General features: G+C 44.9%; 1 protein-coding gene and 1 long non-coding RNA gene across 4 annotated transcripts in view; both read right to left on the reverse strand.

The window, feature by feature from the left end:
- The window catches only part of SUFU (SUFU negative regulator of hedgehog signaling), a 113,148-nt gene that overhangs the window by 59,886 nt on the left and 40,418 nt on the right, over positions 1–12,844 (reverse strand). The gene's annotated exons all lie outside the window — the stretch shown is intronic.
- On the reverse strand, positions 137–11,022 carry LOC145722150 (uncharacterized). The gene is made up of 2 exons (XR_014146209.1): positions 1,036–11,022; positions 137–823 (listed from the first exon to the last, which is right to left on the reverse strand). It is a non-coding gene; the product is annotated as an uncharacterized LOC145722150 (long non-coding RNA).

Consider the following 12,844-nt stretch of genomic DNA (forward strand, 5'->3'; position numbering starts at 1 on the left):
GCAAAACACAGCCACTGTTTACAAGAAAAAGATTGGAGGCAGAAGGACTAGGTAGGACGTGAGACACAGAGGCCATCCACTGTGGCAGAGCAGACCCTTCCTCAGGGAGCCAGGATTTTACTTTTTGGCTCAGGAAACTAAGCCCCTCCTTGCATAGTTTACATCAGGAAACACAGAGTATTTATGGGTGTTCTCAGAGATCACTCAGCTGGTTCAGACCTGGAGGGTTGTGGGACAGAAAGCACCAAGATGGGGGAGGCAGCCTGTCTGCAGAAAGCGAGACTGGGGCACAGCAGAAGCACTCATAAGCATGCTGGATTAGAAGAAAAACAAGCATGTATTAAGTGGCATCTGGGCTCAGTGTCTGAGCTCCCAGATCACCAACCCCATACTCAGCACGTAAAGCCCCTCTACAAAGGCCTTGGCCAGCAGCTGCCCAGACCTTACTGGGACAACTTCAGAGATGGCAAGTTTACTGCCTCCCAAGGCCTATCCATGTTAGAAAATGCTTCTACGGGGCGCCTGGGTGGCTCAGTCGATTAGGCATCCGGCTCTTGATTTCGGCTCGGGTCAGGATCTCAGGGTCATGGGATCCAGCCCTGAGACAGGCTCCATGCTCAGTGGGGAGTCTGCTTGATATTCTCTCTCCTTCTCCCTCTACTCCTACCCCTGTGTGCACTCTTTCTCTCTCTCTAATAAGTGAATAAATCTTAAAAGAAAAAAAGAAAGAAAATGCTCCCACATCCAAAAGAATAGTTAAGAGCAAAGTTCTCTCCTCTGGTTAACAAAGAAAAAGTCCAATCCCTCTTCCACATGGCTAGACCTCAATATTTTTTTTTTTTAAAGATTTTATTTATTTATTTGAGACAGAGAGAATGAGAGACAGAGAGCATGAGAGGGAGGAGGGTCAGAGGGAGAAGCAGACTCCCTGCCGAGCAGGGAGCCTGATGCGGGACTCGATCCAGGGACTCCAGGATCATGACCTGAGCCGAAGGCAGTCGCTTAACCAACTGAGCCACCCATGCGCCCCTAGACCTCAATATTTTTAAAACACCTGTTGTAGGTCATAGTTCACCACTCCCCACACCTCATCCCAAAGTCTTTTCTTCTCCAGACTAAAATGTTTCCAGTCTCCTTACTTTTAAAGCCATTCCTCACAGACCACAGTGTAAGAAAGCTTTTGCCTGTCTGAAAGTCATTGTTCTGGGGATACACTCTGATTGTCAATGTCCCTTGTAGAATGTGGCATCCAAGGCACTGTTGGGTTGGAGATGGAACATGAAGCAGGCACTTACCTGAGTACACGTGTAAAGACTAGACCCCCCCCAGCTGTCTGTGTGTCTGCCCACATACTTCCAAAGTTCCCTACCAATCAGACTTAGGAAGGGGGTTGAAAATAACCAATTTGGGGTGATCTGGTTATAGGAAGAGGCAGCTGCAAATTATGAGTGATCCCATTTTGGTGCTTGGGCCAGACTCCTTCCCAGGACATTTCTTCTTGCCTGGAGGGATGGAATAGGGAGTGAACGTGAGGGTGAACTTGGAAGTTTAGCTGGGTTTTCCAAGAGCCATGGAGTTTGCTAGGCCTAAAGGCCCCCAGCCTCAAAGAACTTCCTTAACATTGCAGTAAAACCAACCTTGACGTTACCAAAAACTGGAAGATTCTTGTTACTCATTCTGTGGACTTCAAAGGCTACACAGTGCTTCCTTGGTGGCTGGGCTGCCTAGTGGCCATGACTACAGGTTACAGCACGTGGCAACTGTGTGGCCAGGAGTCACTAAGCCTCATGGAATCACCTTCATGGAGGAGAGCTGGGGACTTTTTGACCACCTTCACTCACTTAATCTGTTCTCTGTACCTATTAGGTTTTTCTTCTTTTTGGGGGGTGGGGAGGTTTGTTTGGTTCCACATATAAGTGAAATCATATGGTATTTGTTTTTCTCTGCCTGACTTATTTCACTTAGCATAATGCCCTCAAGGTTCATCCATGTTGTTATAAATGGCAAGATTTCCTTCGTTTTTATGGCTGAATATTATTCCATTTTATGAAAAATGGCATTTTCTTTATTCATTCATCCATTGATGGACACTTAAGTTGCTTCCTTGTCTTGGCTATTGTAAATAATGCCGCAATTGAGTTGTATCCTTTTATAAGAAACCGGTAATCTAGTAATAAACTGTTTTCTGAGTTCTGTGAGCTGTTCTAGCAAATTATTATTATTATTTTTAAAGATTTTATTTATTTATTTGAGAGAGAGAGAGAGAGTGAGCACGAGACGGGGGAGCGGGAGAGGGAGAAGCAGACTCCCCACCGAGCAGGGAGCCCGATGTGGGACTCGATCCCGGGACTCCAGGATCATGACCTGAGCGGAAGGCAGTCGCCCAACCAACTGAGCCACCCAGGCGCCCCTGTTCTAGCAAATTATTGAATGAACCCAAGGAGAGAGTCATGGGAACTCTGATTTATAGCCATTTGGTTAGAAGTACAGGTGGCAACCTGGGGCTTATGACTGGCATCTGCAGGAGGAGCAGTCTTGTGAGACAGAGCCCTTATTTGTGGGATCAGACAGTGACTCCAAGGAAGTAGTATCGGAAGTGAACTGAATTGTAGAACACCCAGATGGTGTCCAATAGAACTGGAGATTAGAGTGGTGTGGACAAACCACACATCCGGTCACATAAGTGAGTACGGCAGTGGAGAAAAACAGTGCGTTCTCCTTTCACTACAATACAATGGAACACTGTACAACCATTACAAACACTGCCACTGATCTCTATTCACTTAGCTAGAAAGACTTCTATGATGTGACATCGGGTGAAGAAAGCACGCTAATACATACAGTATTAAGTTAGTAAAACTGTCTGTGTGTAGAAACACGTCTAGAAGGATGGTAACCAAAGGTTAATAGTAGCTATCTTAGGGGCTGGGATTTAGATGATGTTTATTTTTCATTTTCAATTATATGCCTGTTTAAATTACAAAGTAATACAGGCTTATTATACAAAATTCAAACAGACAAGTGTATAAAGTAAAAAATGAAACTCTTTTCCCATCGGTCCCCCTTCTCAGATATAACCACTGTTAATGTTTGGCATGCATTCTTCAAGATTTTATTTCAAGCATATATAATCAAACTCATCCTTTTTTCTTACTTTTTAAAAATAAAAATACACTCTACCCACTGTCCTGTGACTAGCTTTTTTCATGTTTTCAACATTGCTTGGATTTTTCTTTAACATCATTTTTTAAACTGGAAAAACAATAGTTATTTTTGTTTGGGGGAATAAAAGTGCATCAGCCAGGATGGAATACAATGTATGTGTGATCTGAGTGGCCCAGTGAAGAGAGGCACAGGACAAAGGCTTCCTATGTTCAGGTTACCATGCTAGCCAATATGGGTGGGGACCCTGACATGCCCAGTCAGCCCAGGAAACTGGTAACTGTCCTGTTCTCTCTGAATCTTTGAACCCAGAGAGAGACTGTTAGAGCTAGGGCTGGGACTCAGGAAGGCGTAGACACTGGGTTGCAACCTGTCCCAGAGAGGCCTCCCCTGAGCCAGTGCCCCTAGATGCAGTTTCCATGGACCCAAGCAGGACAAGGCAGAGGAAGGCTACCTACTGCGATTTCAGAGGCCCCCTGCTGCATGCCAACAAACCACCACCTATTGCATGGGCTTGCTACGATTCTTGTTGAAAAGCACTCAAGTTCCTTTCTCTTTTCCTCCCCTGGTTCTAATTTCAATTGTCATATTCCTGGAGAAGAGGCTCTGTGAGGGGTCAGAAATGCTGCTGGAACTTCATCAGAACTCTGCGGGGAGGGGCAGGCCAGTCTCCTGGCCCCTGAGTCCTGGAGAGATATCAAACAACAAGCCTGTCTGCCCTGCAAGGCAAGAAGACAGGCCTGGCTGTGGAGACCCAGCACCAGGGGAACCAGAGCAGAGCTGTGTCTGGCTTAGGGAAGCCATTTATTTCCCACTGAGAGCACTATGAAGAAACTGAGCTGGAAAGCAGAACCCCTTGCATTGGCAGATCACTGCATGGTATTCAAAGCTGCTCCGGTGACCACACCAGAGAGCATACCCTGAGGTGGTGACTTGTCCTGTGGTATTGGCCTGGGGCTGCTTCTCAGGGCTCACTGTCCTGTCGTCTGGGCAGTTCTCTGAAAAATTCACTCGTGGTTATCCTTTTGGTTGTTCTTTTCTGATAATAACACCCATGCTCTGTGCAGAAAATTCTAAAATGGCAGGAACGTCCCGAAAGGAAAATGTCAATGATTCGTAACTGTATCATCCTAAAATGGCCTCTGTGATCCATTTTCACATACCTCTTCCAGTCATCTATATGGACGTGTATATATTAGTAACAGGACTAGGACCCAACTCTATACAGTGTTGTAATATGCTTCTTTTTTTCCTTTTAAGCCTGTTTCCTTTTTTCTTGCAATATGTTTTTTTTTTTTTAAGATTCCATTCATTTATTTGACAGAGAGAGACACAGCGAGAGAGGGAACACAAGCAGGGGGAGTGGGAGAGGGAGAAGCAGGCTTCCCGCCGAGCAGGGAGCCCGATGCGGGGCTCAAACCCAGGACCCTGGGATCATGACCTGAGCTGAAGGCAGATGCTTAACGACTGAGCCACCCAGGCGCCCCTTGCACTATGCTTCTTAAACGACAACATAAATAATATTAATTGCTTTCATGTATTATGTCAGCTACTGTACTAGGAGCATTAAATATATTAGGAAGTAGATATCACTATTACCTCATTTCATAGATGAAATAACCAAGTCTTAGAGATATGCAACCTGCCTCCTGAGCTCCTGCTCCCTTCCACGCTATTCTCCAGCCTCCTTCATTGAACATTCCATCATGAGCCATTAGGGTACCAAAGGGCTTTACCTCCTGCAGAGGTGCTGAGTCTATGCCTAACTCTCCAGCTTGCTGAGGCTGGCACTGCCCCCTGCAGGGAGCACCCCTGAAATGCAGGTGCTAGAGACAAAGGAGTCACATTCTGCTCAGAGCCAACCAATTAACACTCCACAGGGGGCCAGAGATGTGAGAACTAGTCTGAGGGTGAATTATCCTAGCCTAATGCCTGTATCAAATAACCCTTTTCTTTCTTTTTTTTTTTGGTTTTTTAGAGATTTTTTTTAAGTTTTTTGTTTTTTTTTGACAGAGAGATAGAGAGCACAAGTAAGCAGAGCAGTAGGCAGAGGGAGAGGGAGAAGCAGGCTCTCCACTGAGCAGGGAGCCCGCCGTGGGGCTTGATCCCTAGAGATTTTTATTTTTAAGTAATCTCTACACCCAACGTGAACCCCAAGATCAGGAGTCACATGCTTTACTGACTGAGCCAGAGAGGCGCCCCTCCAATAACCCTTTTCTACTAAGAACCTCAAAGCGTTTCATGTGGTTCTCCAAGTAAGATACAGACCCATGTCAGCTAAAGGAATTTGCCTCAAATCACGCAGCAACTCAGCAGGAGATGCATTCACCCCTCAACAAACCTCTAGGTACTGTGATCCTTCAATCATGGGTGGGGGCATAGGCCCCAGCTAAGGCATTTCACAGGGCATCTGGATATATCGCTGAGATTTAAAGATGGCCACCTCTCCACGTAGGTAGTTATTCAGAAGTGGAAAATACTAAGTCAGAGGTTTTTCAGTAGAAGGCCAGATATCAAATATTTTATGCTGTGAAGGCCACATAGTATCTGTTATGAACTACTCAATTCTGCTGTTGTAGTACAAAAAATGCCATAGATAGTATGTAGTGGGCATGGCTGTGTTCCAATGAAATTTTATTTACAAAAACAGGTGGCCATCAGGATTTGGCCTGCAGGCTATACTTTGCCAGCCTCTGAGTCTTCCCTAGAAACACCTAAGTTTAATACTGGATAGACTATAATTTACATGCAAACCACTTAAATTTTAGGGCATAAGCTCATTTCTGAGGGGCTGGCCTGTTTTTGTTTGTTTTTTTCCAGTGGAGTATCTTTCAACTATTAATCTAAAATATTGGGAAATTGCAGAAAAATCAAGGATTGTTTCGCCTTTTAGTTGGTCAGTATTACTAACAGATGAAAGGGAAAATATTTTACAGACCATAGCAACCAAAAAAGAGGATAAATCAGGCTGAGGGAAAGAAAACGTCAAGAAAATTTAAATGAGTATGAGGAAGAAAAATGATATTAATATAACCAGGCAGTTCCATTTGGCTTCAGTTAGCTGACTGGGGCAATGGGCAGCTTATCCAAACCAGGAAACGAGAGACCTCGACCGCTCTCATTGGCAATGATGGAGCGTCTCCTTTCAGAAAACTTTACTCGAGGCAAAGATATTAAGATCACATCCACTTGGGACCTCCAGAAAGAAAGCCAGGTAAGCTGCTGCTGAGGAGCTGAACTGCAGCCTAGCAATATCTCACACCTGGGGACATGCTCTAAGCTCCTCACTCAATCTTCCTGACGTCCTTCACTCACCTGCAGAGCAGGGGCGAGGAAGCAAAGCCTGATCTGCCTCCTGGATCTGGAAAGAGAGCCCTGTGGTATGCTGTTGGGCATAGGTATGCAGAGGCTGCTAACACCCCCAACAGAGATGAGGGGCCCCTCCCTAGGCTGGAGAGCCTTAGAAGAGGCAGGCTGGGAGCAGGATTATACTAAGTTAAGGTCCCAAGGGTTAGCATGGCAGGATTAAGAAGAATCTGGGACTCCAAGTGCTGCAGGGGCCCTAGCACCTTCCTGGGAAAGAGCCACTCTCAAAATCAGGCAGAAAGTCTCCAACACCTCAAATCCAACCACGTCTTAATTTAAAGAAAGGGGGGTGGGTTTCATTCCCCAGAACGGTCATTTCACCTTCCTCCTTCAAATGCTTTCCACTGCCCTTCGAATCAAAGTCACTCATCATCACGACTTTGAGTGCATGCAAGTACAAGGCCCAGCACTTCCCCATGCCTGGTCAGCCTCCTGGCTCCTCCAGGCACAGGAGCCTTCTTCCAGATCCTCAAATTCCTCCAGCTCTTCCTCTCCTCGGGGCCTACATACGATGTTCTGTCTGCAAAAAATGCTTCTCCTCACTTTTTTGCCTTCAGTCCCGTCCTTGCCTGACTCTACAATCTAAAATGAGTCCACCACCTTATTCTTTGGAGCACCTTGATCTTTCCCTTTCAGCGACCTTATGGAATCAAATACTTCTGTGCCTGTGTTTTCAGGGTCTCTCTCCAATGCCTAAAGGCAGGGACCCTATCTGTTCCACATGGCTTCCTCAGCATCTGGCACAGTCCTACAGTCCTTGGCATGTAGCAGACCCTTAAATTAAAAAAAAAAAAAAAAATACAACTAATGAAAAATAGCTCCTTTCCTCCTAGTCTTCTCCTCATTTAAAATGGATCCTTGGAGGCTCAAGAGGCTATAGCATGCAAACCAGTGCTGGTTAGGGTGTCCCTGGAGGCTTGCTCCTGCCACTCACCAGTTGCAGGAAATTCTGCAGGGCCCACCACCTCTCTGAGTCCATTTCCCCATCTGGAAAGTGGCAATGCTAGTATCTTCCTCATCAGGCCACCTACCGTGGAGGTTTAATAAGAAAATGAAAGTGCCCAGGATAGCTTGGAGCTTAACAGCTACTGTTCTATTCACTTTCTTTTAATTATTAAAAAAACCAAATGAAATAAAAAACTAATGATGTAATGTATGGTGACTAACATAACATAATACAATAAAATTAATTTAAAAAAAAACAAGTGAAAAGGCGCCTGGGTGGCTCAGTCGTTAAGCGTTGGCCTTCGGCTCAGGTCATGATCCCAGGATCCTGGGATCGAGCTCCGCATCGGGCTCCCTGCTCCGCAGGAAGCCTGATTCTCCCTCTCCCACTCCCCCCTGCTTGTGTTCCCTCTCTCGCTGTGTCTCTCTCTGTCAAATAAATAAATAAAATCTTAAAAAAAAAAAAAGTGAAAAAAAAAAGGGCCTCAATAGGAAAAGACTGAGTTGCAAGTATAATTTTAACTTTAGAAAAGGTAGAAGGAGGCAACACTCAAGAAAATGCCACAATTCATTGACATTCCTTATATAGGAGCACCTGGGTGGCTCAGTCAGTTGAGTGCCTGACTCTTGATTTTGGCTGAGGTCCTAATCTCAGGGTTGTGAGATCGAGCCCTGCATCGGGCTCTGCGGCTGGGCATGGAGCCTGCTTAAGATTCTCTCCATCTCCCCCTGCCCCTCCTCCCCAAAAGAAAAGAAAAGAAGAGAAGAGAAGAGAAAAGAAAGAAAGAAAGAAAGAAAGAAAGAAAGAAAGAAAGAAAGAAAGAAAGAAAGAAACAAGACATTCCTTATATAAAATTTGACCTGCTGTCGCTAGCTGGAAAAGTCTCTCTGACTTCAGTCAGCAGGCTGTGTCCCTCACTACTTCCAACTTCAGAGCCAGGAAGCATGATGGATGGGTTCCTGCGCTAACTATAAACTTCATGAGACACTGTATAAGGGCCTGGTTTCTTTCTAACCCCAAATGTATGCCATTTAATATGTATTAAAGATCTCTCTCAGGCCAGAAACCTAAGAAAGGGGACCAATTCTCAAGGACTCGGGAGAGTACTTTGTCATTACAAAAATTTTATATAACAATCATTCTGTTGTTTGTTGAAAACAATGATAATATCTCCTGGCCTATCACCCAACAGTATTACTCTAGAAATACAATCATTTGTCTCAACAGCTATTGACTTGTAAAATGTTCATTTCACCTAACCTAGCAATCATACTTCTAGGAATTCATCCCACAGAAATTCTTAGGCAGGAGTACAAAGACACACATACTCAAGGATGCTCACTGCAGATTTGTGGTAGGGAAAAACTGGAAATCATCCAAAGGCCCAACAATGGGAGACTAGTTAAATAAAGTACAGTGTATCTAGATAATAAAAAAGCGCAGTTAGGAAGAACATACTAACATGGGAAGATGTCCAAAAGATATTAAGTTTAAAAAGCAAGTTGAACAACATTATGAAAAGCACGGCCCATTTTTATAAAGTAATGATTATTCTATACAGATCTATGCATTGAAAAGAAAATCTGGAAATAGGAACACCAAAGTCTTCTCAGTGGGGGGACGCCTTATGAAGGATTTTCACTTTCTGGGTCATAAATTTCTGTGTTTCAGTTTTTATGCAAGTATTTCTTTTATAAATGGGAAAAGGAAAGAAAATGTAAAAAAATAAAATCTCTGTTGGCCTTAGTCTGTCAATGCCACAGCGTTCAACCAGCTGCAAGCTTTGATGGCTCAGGATACTCCACAGGGCTGCCCTGTCTCCCTACTTGGGCCCGAATCACAAATTGAGCAGACTCAGCACATGTCATGAGGTTGCCATTAAACAGCAGCAAGCCAAGGCACTTGAATTTCCACAGTGTCAGTAACGAGGTTGGGGGGCCATGTTTCTCCTAAAACTCAAGTGAAATTGCCTTGGAATTTGTGGTTAAGGCCTACCAATGGCAGAACGGGGCGCAGACAGCCTCTCCAGCAGAATTCTAAAGCACAGCTCAGAAATCAAGCCCTGCTGAGTTGGGGAATGGTTTCTTTTTAATGAAACCCAGAGAGTGGGGGGCAGGGGAGCAGTCACTGGCAATCTGAGAAGAAGGAATAAGCTGATCATAAAATTAAAAGGGAATGGGAAATAAGAGGAACTGGCTGCAAAGTGGGAAGGAAAGAAGTTGAAGTGTCTGCTGGTAGTTACTGAGTATGTACTGCAGGACTTACCAAATGATTCATGCCAGAAGCTGGATTTGATTCTAAATCTCCTGTAGCAAATGAAATGAAAGCTCCCCTGTCCTCTTTCCACTTGATGCTTTGGTACTGGCCCCATGTCCGGATCAATATGCAAGGATCCTCTGATCCCAGGCAGGGCTAGGGCTTCTTGGGTGGAAGCGCAGATACTATTTTGCCCAGCTGGGGCCATCCCCCTCCTTACTAACACAACCCCAACTTCCTTCCTCTGCCTTTCCTTGGCTGTGCCCCTCAGGGAACCAGGGCCCGTCCCAGCTGATCAGTAAACCAATACGATTGTCTCACCTTCCTGACATAACTCTAGCCAATGAGATGCAAGGGGAGATCAATGAGGCGGTTCTGTGAAGGTGTTGATTGGTCTTTAAAAGAGACACAGGACAGAAGTATCTCTTTTACTGCCTGTAGACTCTGTCAAGTGTGAATCCAGGATGCCAGGGATTATGGCAGCCATCTGAGGACCATGAGGGAACCAGTTCTAAAAGGCAAGCCAAAGCGCTGAGGAAGGCAGAGCAGGAAGTTAGAAAGAACTCAGGTCCTAAACAACTTCACTGAACAGATGACAACCAACCCTGGATCTGCCCCACCTCCGGATGACTTGCTATGTAAGACAAGTGCCATTATTGTTAGGCCATTTCAGTCAGGATGTTCTATTATTTGTAGTCAAAACCACCCAACAGATACCAACAGGCAGAACAAGAGGTGCCTGCTCCATCTGTGTACTCCAACTGATTTGACTTCTGAGCATAACTGTGCACCAGGATTACTAGGTGACAGATGCCCCATGGCCTCATGAGAGCAACTGATTTTGCCTACCCAGAACTATACCAAATCTTTTTCTGCCAGGAGTTACCCTTTGCTTTAGAGGACTTCTTTCCCACTCCATGTGGTTGGAAGTGAGGAGAGGGGAGAAACTTAAACATAAATTCTGGTATTCCATCTCAACCATCACCACCAACCAGGGTGGTCACATGACCCAGGCAGAACTCATCTGAGTCCCTCCCCAAGACTGATGTAGGAATGTGGGAAGAAAAAAGCCTCCTGCCTGCTGGGACTACAAACTGAGAGAGCCAGAAACTGACTGGTGGTGTTCATCTTTCCCGGCATGTAGGGAGAGTCAGTCTGTAGTACAAGACCAACACATGAATCAGGGCCCTGAGGATGCTGTTTGAACATACAGATCGAGCCATACCTGAAACCCTGGACAACCCATTTATCTGAGCCATAAAGCCATTAAGGTAGTTTGATTTGGGTCATTTTCTTTTAACTAGAAGCGACCTGACTGAAATAAACACGAACCTGCCCCACCCCCATATCCTGAATCCTTCACCTCCTCTGGATAGTCTCCTTTCCCAGGCCTCTCTCATTTCTACTTCCTTTTCTCTACAGCTCAACTTCCCACCTCTGAGCAAATGAACCAGCTGTCCTCCGGCTAAGTTACAGGACCTTCTGAGTCATTCTTCAGAGCAGGCTTCGGAGGCAGCCTCACATGGCCTCACAACTGGGTGTGTGCACTGCCACCCACCAGCATACCGCCCAGAGCCTTGTCCCTCTTTCCCTTGCCCACCACTGTCCTGATGCTTTTTCCAAGGCTGTGGATGCTACTTAGACCTGGAAAAGCAGGTTTCAGCATTCCACTTACTTGATGGCACTGCTCAGCATGTTCACACAGGCAAATGGGCGGGTGCTCCACATAAAGTCACCGAGTTTACTGTAGCCGCACAGGTGAGGTAAGACCATCAGACAGGATTATACTGCCAGTTACACATGCAGCTGTATCTGTGTGCAGATCACATGTAAAACATGTGTTCTGGAGGACAGCATACGTGTAACCCTTGCACAGCATGGCCACTCAGACCACAGCAAGGCCTACACATCACAAGGGAGGTTCTCTGCAGCATCAGAAGAGTGTGCCACGCCCTGAGAAATCCTGAAAGGCTTTAACTTACTCTTACAAAACAGTTACAGTAGGGGCAATTATTCACTCTTTAAAAAGATTCTTCACCTAATAAAAAGAATTACTACAAGGCCCCACTAAAATGCATGGGCTCTATTGCATCTCGAATATGAGTTGATTTGTGTAAGATTTTACAGGGACTGTCAACCACACAAATCAAGGAGCCATAGTTGAACTGAATTTGTTTTTTGGTTGCATAACGTGATGAACACAAGGTGATTTTATTTGTATCATTATTATTGATTTTCTGTGTGGAGGAAGATAATGGCACCAAATATCATCATATCAGCTGAGGCAAACATCTGGTTCAGGGACTAGCAAGGCATTTCCTTCCTAACAGGGCTTTGCTGTTAAATGGCATCTTTATTGTCATTACAAAAAAGGACCAAGGTACCCACCTTCTCCATCCATATAAAGTTTTTAAAGACTAAGTAATAATAATAATTGCAGATAATACTTACATAGTTCTTACTATATATCAGGCATTGTTCTAAGTGCTTTAGAAGTATTAGCTCATTTCATCTCCTCAAAAACTTCATATGTAGTTACTATTATTATCTCTCCTTTCTAGATGAGTAAATGGGTAACACTGCCCAAAGTCAGGAGGCAGAGCTAAGAATGAAGGCAGTCTGGGTCCAGGGGCCATGCTCTTCACCGTCGTACTAGGCTGCCCCCCGGACCTGGCAGTCGTGCACAGGATGGCGAACAGAAGGGAGAAGAGCAGAAAAAGAAAGAAAGAAAGAAAAGGAAAGAACAAGGGATGGTGATTACAAGTGGGCACAAGGGAGGTTTCTGGAGAACTAGCCTGTTCCTTGATTTGGGTGCTAGTTATATGGGTGTGCTCAGTCTGTGAAAAGTCATCAAGCTGTACTTTTTATATACATATTTTCATGAAGAAAAAGTTAAAGGACCAGGGGTGCCTGGGTGGCTTAGTCAGTTAAGCATGTGCCTTCAGCTCAGGTCATGATCCCGGAGTCCTGGGATCGAGCTTGGCATTGGGCTTCCTGCTCAGTGGGGAGTCTGCTTCTCTCTCCCCATGCTCTTGCCCTCTCATTCACTTGTGCTCTCTCTCTCAAATAAATAAATAAATAAGTCTTTTTTTTTTTTTTAAGATTTTATTTATT

The sequence above is a fragment of the Leptonychotes weddellii genome, chromosome 6 (genome assembly GCF_054177405.1).
Source record: "Leptonychotes weddellii isolate Sample4059 chromosome 6, ASM5417740v2, whole genome shotgun sequence".
Taxonomy (NCBI): Eukaryota; Metazoa; Chordata; class Mammalia; order Carnivora; family Phocidae; genus Leptonychotes; species Leptonychotes weddellii.